Raw genomic sequence first — 15722 nt, 5'->3', positions numbered from 1 at the left:
AAGTCACACACTCTACACATGATGGAAGTCACATGCTGTACTTATGATGGAAGTCACATACCCTACACATGATGGAAGTCACATGCTCCACACATGATGGAAGTCACATACTCTACACATAATGGAAGTCACATGCTCTACACATGATGGAAGTCACATGCTCTACACATGATGAAGGTCACATACTGTACTTATGATGGAATTCACATGCATTACACATGATGAAGGTCACATGCTCTAGACATGATGGAAGTCACATACTCTACACATGATGGAAGCCACATACACTACACATGAAGGTCACATGCTCCACACATGATGGAAGTCACATACTCTACACATGATGGAAGCCACATGCTCTACACATGATGAATGTCACATGCTCTACACATGATGGAAGTCACATGCTCTACACATGATGGAAGTCACATACTCTACACATGATGGAAGCCACATACTCTACACATGATGGAAGTCACATGCTCCACACATGATGGATGTCACATACACTACACATGAAGGCCACATGCTCCACACATGATGGAAGTCACATGCTCCACACATGATGGAAGTCACATACTCCACACATGATGAAAGTCACATGCTCCACACATGATGGAAGTCACATGCTCTACACACTATGGAAGCCACATACTCTACACATGATGGAAGGTCACATGCTCTACACATGATGGAAGTCACATGCTCCACACATGCTGGAAGTCACATGCTCCACACATGATGGAGGTCACATGCTCCACACATGATGGAAGTCACATGTTCCACACATGATGATAGTCACATACTCCACACATGATGGGAGTCATATACTCCACACATGATGGAAGTCACATGCTCTACACATGATGGAAGTCACATGCTCTACACATGATGAAGGTCACATACTGTACTTATGATGGAAGTCACATACTCTACACATGATGGAAGTCACATCCTCCACACATGACGGAAGTCACATACTGTACTTATGATGGAAGTCACATGCTCTACACATGATGAAGGTCACATACTCTACACATGATGGAAGCCACATACACTACACATGAAGGTCACATGCTCTACACATGATGGAAGTCACATGCTCTACACATGATGAAGGTCACATGCTCTACACATGATGGAAGTCACATGCTCTACACCTGTTGGAAGTCACATGCTCCACACATGATGGAAGTCACATATTCTGCACATGATGGAAGCCACATACTCTACACATGATGAAGGTCACATGCTCTACACATGATGGAAGTCACATACTCTACACATGATGGAATTCACACACTCTACACATGATGGAAGCCACATACTCTACACATGATGATGGTCACATGCTCGACACATGATGGAAGTCACATGCTCTGCACATGATGGAAGTCAAATGCTCCACACATGATGGAAGTCACATCCTCCACAGATGATGAAGGTCACATGCTCCACACATGATGGATTTCACATACTCTACACATGATGAAGGTCACATACTCTACACATGATGGAAGTCACATACTCAACACATGATGGAAGTCACATGCTCTACAGATGATGGAAGTCACATGCTCTACACATGATGGAAGTCACATACTCTACACATGATGGAAGCCACATACTCTACACATGATGGAAGGTCACATGCTCCACACATGATGGAAGTCACATGCTCCACACATGATGGAAGTCACATACTCCACACATGATGGAAGTCACGTGCTCTACACATGATGGAAGTCACATACTCTACACATGATGGAAGTCACATGCTCTACACTTGATGAAAGTCACATACTCCACACATGATGGAAGTCACATACTTTACTCATGATGGAAGCCACATACTCTACACATGATGGAAGTCACATGCTTTACACATGATGGAAGTCATATACTCTACACATGATGGAAGTCACATACTCTACACATGATGGAAGGTCACATGCTCTACACATGATGGAAGTCACATGCTCCACATATGATGGAAGTCACATACTCTACACATGATGGAAGGTCACATGCTCTACACATGATGGAAGTCACATGCTCCACACATGATGGAAGTCACATACTCTACACATGATGGAAGTTCACATGCTCTACACATGATGGAAGTCACATGCTCCACACATGATGGAAGTCACATACTCTACACATGATGGAAGCCACATACTCTACACATGATGGAAGGTCACATGCTCTACACATGATGGAAGTCACATGCTCCACACATGATGGAAGTCACATACTCTACACATGATGGAAGCCACATACACTACACATGAAGGTCACATGCTCCACACATGATGGAAGTCACATACTCTACACATGATGGAAGCCACATGCTCTACACATGATGAATGTCACATGCTCTACACATGATGGAAGTCACATGCTCTACACATGATGGAAGTCACATACTCTACACATGATGGAAGCCACATACTCTACACATGATGGAAGTCACATGCTCCACACATGATGGATGTCACATACACTACACATGAAGGCCACATGCTCCACACATGATGGAAGTCACATGCTCCACACATGATGGAAGTCACATACTCCACACATGATGAAAGTCACATGCTCCACACATGATGGAAGTCACATGCTCTACACACTATGGAAGCCACATACTCTACACATGATGGAAGGTCACATGCTCTACACATGATGGAAGTCACATGCTCCACACATGCTGGAAGTCACATGCTCCACACATGATGGAGGTCACATGCTCCACACATGATGGAAGTCACATGTTCCACACATGATGATAGTCACATACTCCACACATGATGGGAGTCATATACTCCACACATGATGGAAGTCACATGCTCTACACATGATGGAAGTCACATGCTCTACACATGATGAAGGTCACATACTGTACTTATGATGGAAGTCACATACTCTACACATGATGGAAGTCACATCCTCCACACATGACGGAAGTCACATACTGTACTTATGATGGAAGTCACATGCTCTACACATGATGAAGGTCACATACTCTACACATGATGGAAGCCACATACACTACACATGAAGGTCACATGCTCTACACATGATGGAAGTCACATGCTCTACACATGATGAAGGTCACATGCTCTACACATGATGGAAGTCACATGCTCTACACCTGTTGGAAGTCACATGCTCCACACATGATGGAAGTCACATATTCTGCACATGATGGAAGCCACATACTCTACACATGATGAAGGTCACATGCTCTACACATGATGGAAGTCACATACTCTACACATGATGGAATTCACACACTCTACACATGATGGAAGCCACATACTCTACACATGATGATGGTCACATGCTCGACACATGATGGAAGTCACATGCTCTGCACATGATGGAAGTCAAATGCTCCACACATGATGGAAGTCACATCCTCCACAGATGATGAAGGTCACATGCTCCACACATGATGGATTTCACATACTCTACACATGATGAAGGTCACATACTCTACACATGATGGAAGTCACATACTCAACACATGATGGAAGTCACATGCTCTACAGATGATGGAAGTCACATGCTCTACACATGATGGAAGTCACATACTCTACACATGATGGAAGCCACATACTCTACACATGATGGAAGGTCACATGCTCCACACATGATGGAAGTCACATGCTCCACACATGATGGAAGTCACATACTCCACACATGATGGAAGTCACGTGCTCTACACATGATGGAAGTCACATACTCTACACATGATGGAAGTCACATGCTCTACACTTGATGAAAGTCACATACTCCACACATGATGGAAGTCACATACTTTACTCATGATGGAAGCCACATACTCTACACATGATGGAAGTCACATGCTTTACACATGATGGAAGTCATATACTCTACACATGATGGAAGTCACATACTCTACACATGATGGAAGGTCACATGCTCTACACATGATGGAAGTCACATGCTCCACATATGATGGAAGTCACATACTCTACACATGATGGAAGGTCACATGCTCTACACATGATGGAAGTCACATGCTCCACACATGATGGAAGTCACATACTCTACACATGATGGAAGGTCACATGCTCTACACATGATGGAAGTCACATGCTCCACACATGATGGAAGTCACATACTCTACACATGATGGAAGCCACATACTCTACACATGATGGAAGGTCACATGCTCTACACATGATGGAAGTCACATGCTCCACACATGATGGAAGTCACATGCTCCACACATGATGGAGGTCACATGCTCTACACATGATGGAAGTCATATGCTCTACACATGATGGAAGTCACATGCTCCACATATGATGGAAGTCACATACTCCACACATGATGGAAGTCACATACTCCACACATGATGAAGGTCACATGTTCCACACATGACGGAAGTCACATGCTCCACATATGATGGAAGTCACATGCTCCACATATGATGGAAGTCACATACTCCACACATGATGGAAGTCACATACTCCACACATGATGAAGGTCACATGTTCCACACATGATGGAGGTCACATGCTCCACATATGATGGAAGTCACATGCTCCACATATGATGGAAGTCACATGCTCCACATATGATGGAAGTCACATACTCCACATATGATGGAAGTCACATGCTCCACACATGACGGAAGTCACATGCTCCACACATGACGGAAGTCACATACTCCACATATGATGGAAGTCACATGCTCCACACATGATGGAAGTCACATACTCCACACATGATGGAAGTCACATACTCCACACATGATGGAGGTCACATGCTCCACACATAGTGGAAGTCACATGCTCCACATATGATGGAAGTCACATACTCCACACATGATGGAGGTCACATGCTCCACACATAGTGGAAGTCACATCCTCCACACATGATGGAAGTCACATACTCCACACATGATGAAGGTCACATGCTCCACACATAATGGAAGTCACATACTCCACACATGATGGAAGTCACATACTCCACACATGATGAAGGTCACATGCTCCACATATGATGAAGGTCACATGTTCCACACATGATGAAGGTCACATGTTCCACACATGACGGAAGTCACATGCTCCACATATGATGGAAGTCACATGCTCCACATATGATGGAAGTCACATACTCCACACATGATGGAAGTCACATACTCCACACATGATGGAGGTCACATGCTCCACACATAGTGGAAGTCACATGCTCCACATATGATGGAAGTCACATACTCCACACATGATGGAGGTCACATGCTCCAGACATAGTGGAAGTCACATACTCCACACATGATGGAAGTCACATACTCCACACATGATGAAGGTCACATGCTCCACACATGATGGAAGTCACATGCTCCACATATGATGGAAGGTCACATACTCCACACATGATGGAAGTCACATACTCCTCACATGATGAAGGTCACATACTCCACAGATGATGGAAGTCACATGCTCTACACATGATGAAGGTCACATACTCCACACATGATGGAAGTCACATACTCCACACATGATGAAGGTCACATGCTCCACACATGATGGAAGTCACATACTCCACACATGATGAAGGTCACATGCTCCACACATGATGGAAGTCACATGCTCCACACATGATGAAGGTCACATACTCCACACATGATGAAGGTCACATACTCCACACATGATGGAAGTCACATACTCCACACATGATGAAGGTCACATGCTCCACACATGATGGAAGTCACATGCTCCACACATGATGGAAGTCACATACTCCACACATGATGAAGGTCACATGCTCCACACATGATGGAAGTCACATACTCCACACATGATGGAAGTCACATACTCCACACATGATGAAGGTCACATGCTCCACACATGATGGAAGTCACATGCTCCACACATGATGGAAGTCACATGCTCCACACATGATGAAGGTCACATGCTCCACACATGATGGAAGTCACATGCTCCACACATGATGGAAGTCACATACTCCACACATGATGAAGGTCACATGCTCCACACATGATGGAAGTCACATACTCCACACATGATGGAAGTCACATACTCCACACATGATGAAGGTCACATACTCCACACATGATGGAAGTCACATACTCCAGACATGACGGAATTCACATACTCCACACATGATGAAGGTCACATACTCCACACATGATGAAGGTCACATGCTCTACACATGATGGAAGTCACATACTCCACACATGATGGAAGTCACATACTCCACACATGATGGAAGTCACATACTCCACACATGATGGAAGTCACATACTCTACACATGATGAAGGTCACATGCTCTACACATGATGGAAGTCACATACTCCACACATGATGGAAGTCACATACTCCACACATGATGGAAGTCACATACTCTACACATGATGAAGGTCACATGCTCTACACATGATGGAAGTCACATGCTCAACATATGATGAAGGTCACATACTCCACACATGATGGAAGTCACATACTCCACACATGATGGAAGTCACATACTCCACACATGATGAAGGTCACATTCTCCACACATGATGGAAGTCACATGCTCCACATATGATGGAAGTCACATACTCCACACATGATGAAGGTCACATGCTCCACACATGATGAAGGTCACATACTCCACACATGATGGAAGTCACATACTCCACACATGATGGAAGTCACATACTCTACACATGATGGAAGTCAGATACTCCACACATGATGGAGGTCACATGCTCCACACATAATGGAAGTCACATACTCCACATGTGATGGAAGTCACATACTCCACACATGATGAAGGTCACATGCTCCACACATGATGGAAGTCACATGCTCCACACATGATGGAAGTCACATACTCCACACATGATGAAGGTCACATGCTCCACACATGATGGAAGTCACATGCTCCACATATGATGGAAGTCACATACTCCACACATGATGAAGGTCACATGCTCCACACATGATGAAGGTCACATACTCCACACATGATGGAAGTCACATGCTCCACACATGATGGAAGTCACATACTCTACACATGATGGAAGTCACATACTCCACACATGATGGAGGTCACATGCTCCACACATAATGGAAGTCACATACTCTACACATGATGGAAGTCACATACTCCACACATGATGAAGGTCACATGCTCCACACATGATGGAAGTCACATGCTCCACACATGATGGAAGTCACATACTCTACACATGATGGAAGCCACATACTCTACACATGATGGAAGGTCACATGCTCTACACATGATGGAAGTCACATGCTCCACACATGATGGAAGTCACATGCTCCACACATGATGGAGGTCACATGCTCTACACATGATGGAAGGTCACATGCTCTACACATGATGGAGGTCACATGCTCCACACATGATGGAAGTCACATACTCTACACATGATGGAAGCCACATACTCTACACATGATGGAAGGTCACATGCTCTACACATGATGGAAGTCACATGCTCCACACATGATGGAAGTCACATGCTCCACACATGATGAAGGTCACATGCTCTACACATGATGGAAGTCACATGCTCTACACATGATGGAAGTCACATGCTCCACATATGATGGAAGTCACATACTCCACACATGATGGAAGTCACATACTCCACACATGATGAAGGTCACATACTCCACACATGATGGAAGTCACATGCTTCACATATGATGGAAGTCACATACTCCACACATGATGGAAGTCACATACTCCACACATGATGGAGGTCACATGCTCCACACATCATGGAAGTCACATGCTCCACATATGATGGAAGTCACATACTCCACACATGATGGAAGTCACATCCTCCACACATGATGAAGGTCACATACTCCACACATGATGGAAGTCACATGCTCCACACATGATGGAAGTCACATACTCCACACATGATGGAAGTCACATACTCCACACATGATGAAGGTCACATGCTCCACACATGATGGAAGTCACATGCTCCACACATGATGGAAGTCACATACTCCACACATGATGGAAGTCACATACTCCTCACATGATGGAGCTCACATGCTCCACACATGATGGAAGTCACATGCTCCACATATGATGAAGGTCACATACTCCACACATGATGGAAGTCACATACTCCACACATGATGGAAGTCACATACTCCACACATGATGAAGGTCACATACTCCACACATGATGGAAGTCACATGCTCCACATATGATGAAGGTCACATACTCCACACATGATGGAAGTCACATACTCCACACATGATGAAGGTCACATACTCCACACATGATGGAAGTCACATGCTCCACATATGATGAAGGTCATATACTCCACACATGATGGAAGTCACATGCTCCACATATGATGGAAGTCACATACTCCACACATGATGAAGGTCACATGCTCCACACATGATGAAGGTCACACACTCCACACATGATGGAAGTCACATACTCCACACATGATGGAAGTCACATACTCCACACATGATGGAAGTCACATACTCCACACATGATGGAGGTCACATGCTCCACACATAATGGAAGTCACACACTCCACATATGATGGAAGTCACATTCTCCACACATGATGGAAGTCACATACTCCACACATGATGGAAGTCACATACTCCACACATAATGGAAGTCACACACTCCACACATGATGTAAGTCACATGCTCCACACATAATGGAAGTCACATACTCCACACATGATGGAAGTCACATACTCCACACATGATGGAGGTCACATGCTCCACACATGATGGAAGTCACATACTCCACATATGATGGAAGTCACATACTCCACACATGATGAAGGTCACATGCTCCACACATGATGGAAGTCACATGCTCTACACATGATGGAAGTCACATGCTCCACACATGATGGAAGTCACATACTCCACACATGATGAAGGTCACATGCTCCACACATGATGGAAGTCACATGCTCCACACATGATGGAAGTCACATACTCCACACATGATGGAAGTCACATACTCCTCACATGATGGAGGTCACATGCTCCACACATAATGGAAGTCACATACTCCACATATGATGGAAGTCACATACTCCACACATGATGGAAGTCACATACTCCACACATGATGAAGGTCACATGCTCCACACATGATCTAAGTCACATGCTCCACACATGATGGAAGTCACATACTCCACACATGATGGAAGTCACATGCTCCACACATGATGGAAGTCACATACTCCACACATGATGAAGGTCACATACTCCACACATGATGGAAGTCACATGCTCCACATATGATGAAGGTCACATACTCCACACATGATGGAAGTCACATGCTCCACATATGATGGAAGTCACATACTCCACACATGATGAAGGTCACATGCTCCACACATGATGAAGGTCACACACTCCACACATGATGGAAGTCACATACTCCACACATGATGGAAGTCACATACTCCACACATGATGGAAGTCACATACTCCACACATGATGGAGGTCACATGCTCCACACATAATGGAAGTCACATACTCCACACATGATGGAAGTCACATACTCCACACATGATGGAGGTCACATGCTCCACACATAATGGAAGTCACACACTCCACATATGATGGAAGTCACATACTCCACACATGATGGAAGTCACATACTCCACACATGATGAAGGTCACATGCTCCACACATGATGGAAGTCACATACTCCACACATAATGGAAGTCACACACTCCACATATGATGTAAGTCACATGCTCTACACATGATGGAAGTCACATGCTCCACACATGATGGAAGTCACATACTCCACACATGATGGAAGTCACATGCTCCACACATAATGGAAGTCACACACTCCACATATGATGGAAGTCACATACTCCACACATGATGGAAGTCACATACTCCACACATGATGAAGGTCACATGCTCCACACATGATGGAAGTCACATGCTCCACATATGATGGAAGTCACATACTCCACATATGATTGAGGTCACATGCTCCACACATAATGGAAGTCACACACTCCACATATGATGGAAGTCACATACTCCACATATGATGGAAGTCACATACTCCACACATGATGGAGGTCACATGCTCCACACATAATGGAAGTCAAACACTCCACATATGATGGAAGTCACATACTCCACACATGATGGAAGTCACATACTCCACACATGATGAAGGTCACATGCTCCACACATGATGGAAGTCACATGCTCCACACATGATGGAAGTCACATACTCCACATATGATGGAAGTCACATACTCCTCACATGATGGAAGTCACATGCTCCACACATGATGAAGGTCACATGCTCCACACATGATGGAAGTCACATACTCCACACATAATGGAAGTCACATACTCTACACATGATGGAAGCCACATACTCCTTACATGATGGAGGTCACATGCTCCACACATGATGGAAATCACATGCTCCACACATGATGGAAGTCACATACTCCACACATGATGGAAGTCACATACTCCTCACATGATGGAGGTCACATGCTCCACACATAATGGAAGTCACATACTCCACATATGATGGAAGTCACATACTCCACACATGATGGAAGTCACATACTCCACACATGATGAAGGTCACATGCTCCACACATGATGGAAGTCACATGCTCCACACATGATGGAAGTCACATACTCCACACATGATTGAAGTCACATGGTCCAGATATGATGAAGGTCACATACTCCACACATGATGGAAGTCACATGCTCCACATATGATGGAAGTCACATACTCCACACATGACGAAGGTCACATGCTCCACACATGATGAAGGTCACACACTCCACACATGATGGAAGTCACATACTCCACACATGATGGAAGTCACATGCTCCACACATGATGGAAGTCACATACTCCACACATGATGGAAGTCACATACTCCACACATGATGGAAGTCACATACTCCACACATGATGGAAGTCACATACTCCACACATGATGGAAGTCACATACTCCACACATGATGGAGGTCACATGCTCCACACATAATGGAAGTCACACACTCCACATATGATGGAAGTCACATACTCCACACATGACGAAGGTCACATGCTCCACACATGATGAAGGTCACACACTCCACACATGATGGAAGTCACATACTCCACACATGATGGAAGTCACATACTCCACACATGATGGAAGTCACATACTCCACACATGATGGAAGTCACATACTCCACACATGATGGAGGTCACATGCTCCACACATAATGGAAGTCACATGCTCCACATATGATGGAAGTCACAAACTCCACACATGATGGAGGTCACATGCTCCACACATAATGGAAGTCACATGCTCCACATATGATGGAAGTCACATGCTCCACACATGATGGAAGTCACATACTCCACACATGATGGAGGTCACATGCTCCACACATAATGGAAGTCACACACTCCACATATGACGTAAGTCACATGTTCCACACATAATGGAAGTCACATACTCCACACATGATGGAAGTCACATGCTCCACATATGATGGAGGTCACATGCTCCACACATGATGGAAGTCACATACTCCACACATGATGAAGGTCACATGCTCCACACATGATGGAAGTCACATGCTCCACATATGATGGAAGTCACAAACTCCACACATGATGGAGGTCACATGCTCCACACATAATGGAAGTCACATGCTCCACATATGATGGAAGTCACATGCTCCACACATGATGGAAGTCACATACTCCACACATGATGAAGGTCACATACTCCACACATAATGGAAGTCACACACTCCACATATGACGTAAGTCACATGCTCCACACATAATGGAAGTCACATACTCCACACATGATGGAAGTCACATACTCCACACATGATGGAGGTCACATGCTCCACACATGATGGAAGTCACATACTCCACATATGATGGAAGTCACAAACTCCACACATGATGGAGGTCACGTGCTCCACACATAATGGAAGTCACATGCTCCACATATGATTGAAGTCACATGCTCCACACATGATGAAGGTCACATGCTCCACACATAATGGAAGTCACATTCTCCACATATGATGGAAGTCACATGCTCCACACATGATGAAGGTCACATGCTCCACACATGATGGAAGTCACATACTCTACACATGATGGAAGTCACATACTCCACACATGATGAAGGTCACATGCTCCACACATGACGGAAGTCACATTCTCCACACATGATGGAAGTCACATACTCCACACATGATGGAAGTCACATGCTCCACACATGATGAAGGTCACATGCTCCACACATGACGGAAGTCACATTCTCCACACATGATGGAAGTCACATACTCCACACATGATGGAAGTCACATACTCCACACATGATGAAGGTCACAAACTCCACACATGATGGAAGTCACATACTCTACACATGATGGAAGTCACATTCTCCACATATGATGGAAGTCACAAACTCCACACATGATGGAGGTCACATGCTCCACACATAATGGAAGTCACACACTCCACATATGATGGAAGTCACATACTCCACACATGATGGAAGTCACATACTCTACACATGATGATTGTCACACACTCCACACATGATGGAAGTCACATACTCTACACATAATGGAAGTCACATACTCCACACATGATGGAAGTCACATACTCCACACATGATGGAGGTCACATGCTCCACACATGATGGAGGTCACATGCTCCACACATGATGAAGGTCACACACTCCACACATAATGGAAGTCACATACTCCACACATGATGGAAGTCACATACTCCACACATGATGGAAGTCACATACTCCACACATGATGGAAGTCACATACTCCACACATGATGGAGGTCACATGCTCCACACATAATGGAAGTCACACACTCCACATATGATGGAAGTCACATGCTCCACACATGATGGAAGTCACATACTCCACACATGATGAAGGTCACATGCTCCACACATGATGGAAGTCACATACTCCACACATAATGGAAGTCACATGCTCCACACATGATGGAAGTCACATTCTCCACATATGATGGAAGTCACAAACTCCACACATGATGGAAGTCACATGCTCCACACATGATGGAAGTCACATACTCCACATATGATGGAAGTCACATGCTCCACATATGATGAAGGTCACATACTCCACACATGATGGAAGTCACATACTCCACATATGATGGAAGTCACATACTCCACACATGATGGAAGTCACATGCTCCACACATAATGGAAGTCACATACTCTACACATGATGGAGGTCACATGCTCCACACATAATGGAAGTCACATACTCTACACATGATGGAGGTCACATGCTCCACACATAATGGAAGTCACATACTCCACATATGATGGAAGTCACATACTCCACACATGATGGAAGTCACATGCTCCACACATAATGGAAGTCACATACTCTACACATGATGGAAGTCACATGCTCCACACATAATGGAAGTCACATACTCTACACATGATGGAGGTCACATGCTCCACACATGATGGAAGTCACATGCTCCACACATAATAGAAGTCACATACTCTACACATGATGGAGGTCACATGCTCCACACATGATGGAAGTCACATGCTCCACACATAATGGAAGTCACATACTCTACACATGATGGAAGTCACATACTCCACACATGATGGAAGTCACATACTCCACACATGATGGAAGTCACATGATCTACACATGATGGAAGTCACATACTCCACACATGATGGAAGTCACATACTCCACACATAATGGAAGTCACATGCTCTACACATGATGGAAGTCACATACTCCACACATGATGGAAGTCACATACTCCACACATAATGGAAGTCACATGCTCTACACATGATGGAAGTCACATGCTCCACATATGATGGAAGTCACATACTCCACACATGATGGAAGTCACATACTCCACACATGATGGAGGTCACATGCTCCACACATAATGGAAGTCACATACTCCACATATGATGGAAGTCACATACTCCACACATGATGGAAGTCACATACTCCACACATGATGAAGGTCACATGCTCCACACATGATGGAAGTCACATGCTCCACACGTGATGGAAGTCACATACTCCACACATGATGGAGGTCACATGCTCCACACATGATGGAAGGTCACATGTTCTACACATGATGGAAGTCACATGCTCTGCACATGATGGAAGTCACATACTCTACACATGATGAAGGTCACATGCTCTACACATGATGAAGGTCACATGTTCTACACATGATGAAGGTCACATGCTCTACACATGATGAAGGTCACATGTTCTACACATGATGGAAGTCACATACTCTACACATGATGAAGGTCACATGCTCCACACATGATGAAGGTCACATGCTCCACACATGATGGAAGTCACATGCTCTACACATGATGGAAGTCACATACTCCACACATGACGTAAGTCACATACTCCACACATGATGAAGGTCACATGCTCCACACATGATGAAGGTCACATGTTCTACACATGATGGAAGTCACATGCTCTACACATGATGAAGGTCACATACTCCACACATGATGAAGGTCACATGCTCCACACATGATGGAAGGTCACATGTTCTACACATGATGGAAGTCACATGCTCTACACATGATGAAGGTCACATACTCTACACGTGATGAAGGTCACATACTCTACACATGATGAAGGTCACATGTTCTACACATGATGGAAGTCACATGCTCTACACATGATGAAGGTCACATACTCCACACATGATGAAGGTCACATGCTCCACACATGATGGAGGTCACATGCTCCACACATGATGGAAGTCACATGCTCCACACATGATGGAAGTCACATACTCCACACATGATGGAAGTCACATACTCCACACATGATGGAAGTCACATACTCTACACATGATGGAAGTCACAAACTCTACACATGATGGAAGTCACATGCTCTACACCAGATGAAGGTCACATTGTCTACACTTGATGGAAGCCACATACTCTACACATGATGAATGTCACATGCTGTACACATGATGGAAGCCACATACTCTACACATGATGAAGGTCACATACTCTACACATGATGGAAGTCACATACTCTACACATGATGGAACTCACATACTCTACACATGATGGAAGTCACATACTCTACACATGATGAAGGCCACATACTCTACACATGATGAAGGTCACATGCTGTACACATGATGGAAGCCACATACTCTACACATGATGAAGGTCACATACTCTACACATGATGGAAGTCATATACTCCACACATGATGGAAGTCACATACTCTACACATGATGAAGGCCACATACTCTACACATGATGAATGTCACATGCTGTACACATGATGGAAGCCACATACTCTACACATGATGAAGGTCACATACTCTACACATGATGGAAGTCATATACTCCACACATGATGGAACTCACATACTCTACAGATGATGGAAGGTCACATGTTCTACACATGATGGAAGTCACATGCTCTACACATGATGGAAGTCACATACTCTACACATGATGGAAGCCAAATACTCTACACATGATGAAGGTCACATGCTCTACACATGATGAAGGTCACATACTCTACACATGATGGAAGTCACATACTCTACACATGATGGAAGTCACAAACTCTACACATG

The sequence above is a fragment of the Haliotis asinina genome, chromosome 10 (genome assembly GCF_037392515.1).
Source record: "Haliotis asinina isolate JCU_RB_2024 chromosome 10, JCU_Hal_asi_v2, whole genome shotgun sequence".
NCBI classification, from domain to species: Eukaryota; Metazoa; Mollusca; class Gastropoda; order Lepetellida; family Haliotidae; genus Haliotis; species Haliotis asinina.
This window is presented reverse-complemented; position numbering follows the sequence as displayed.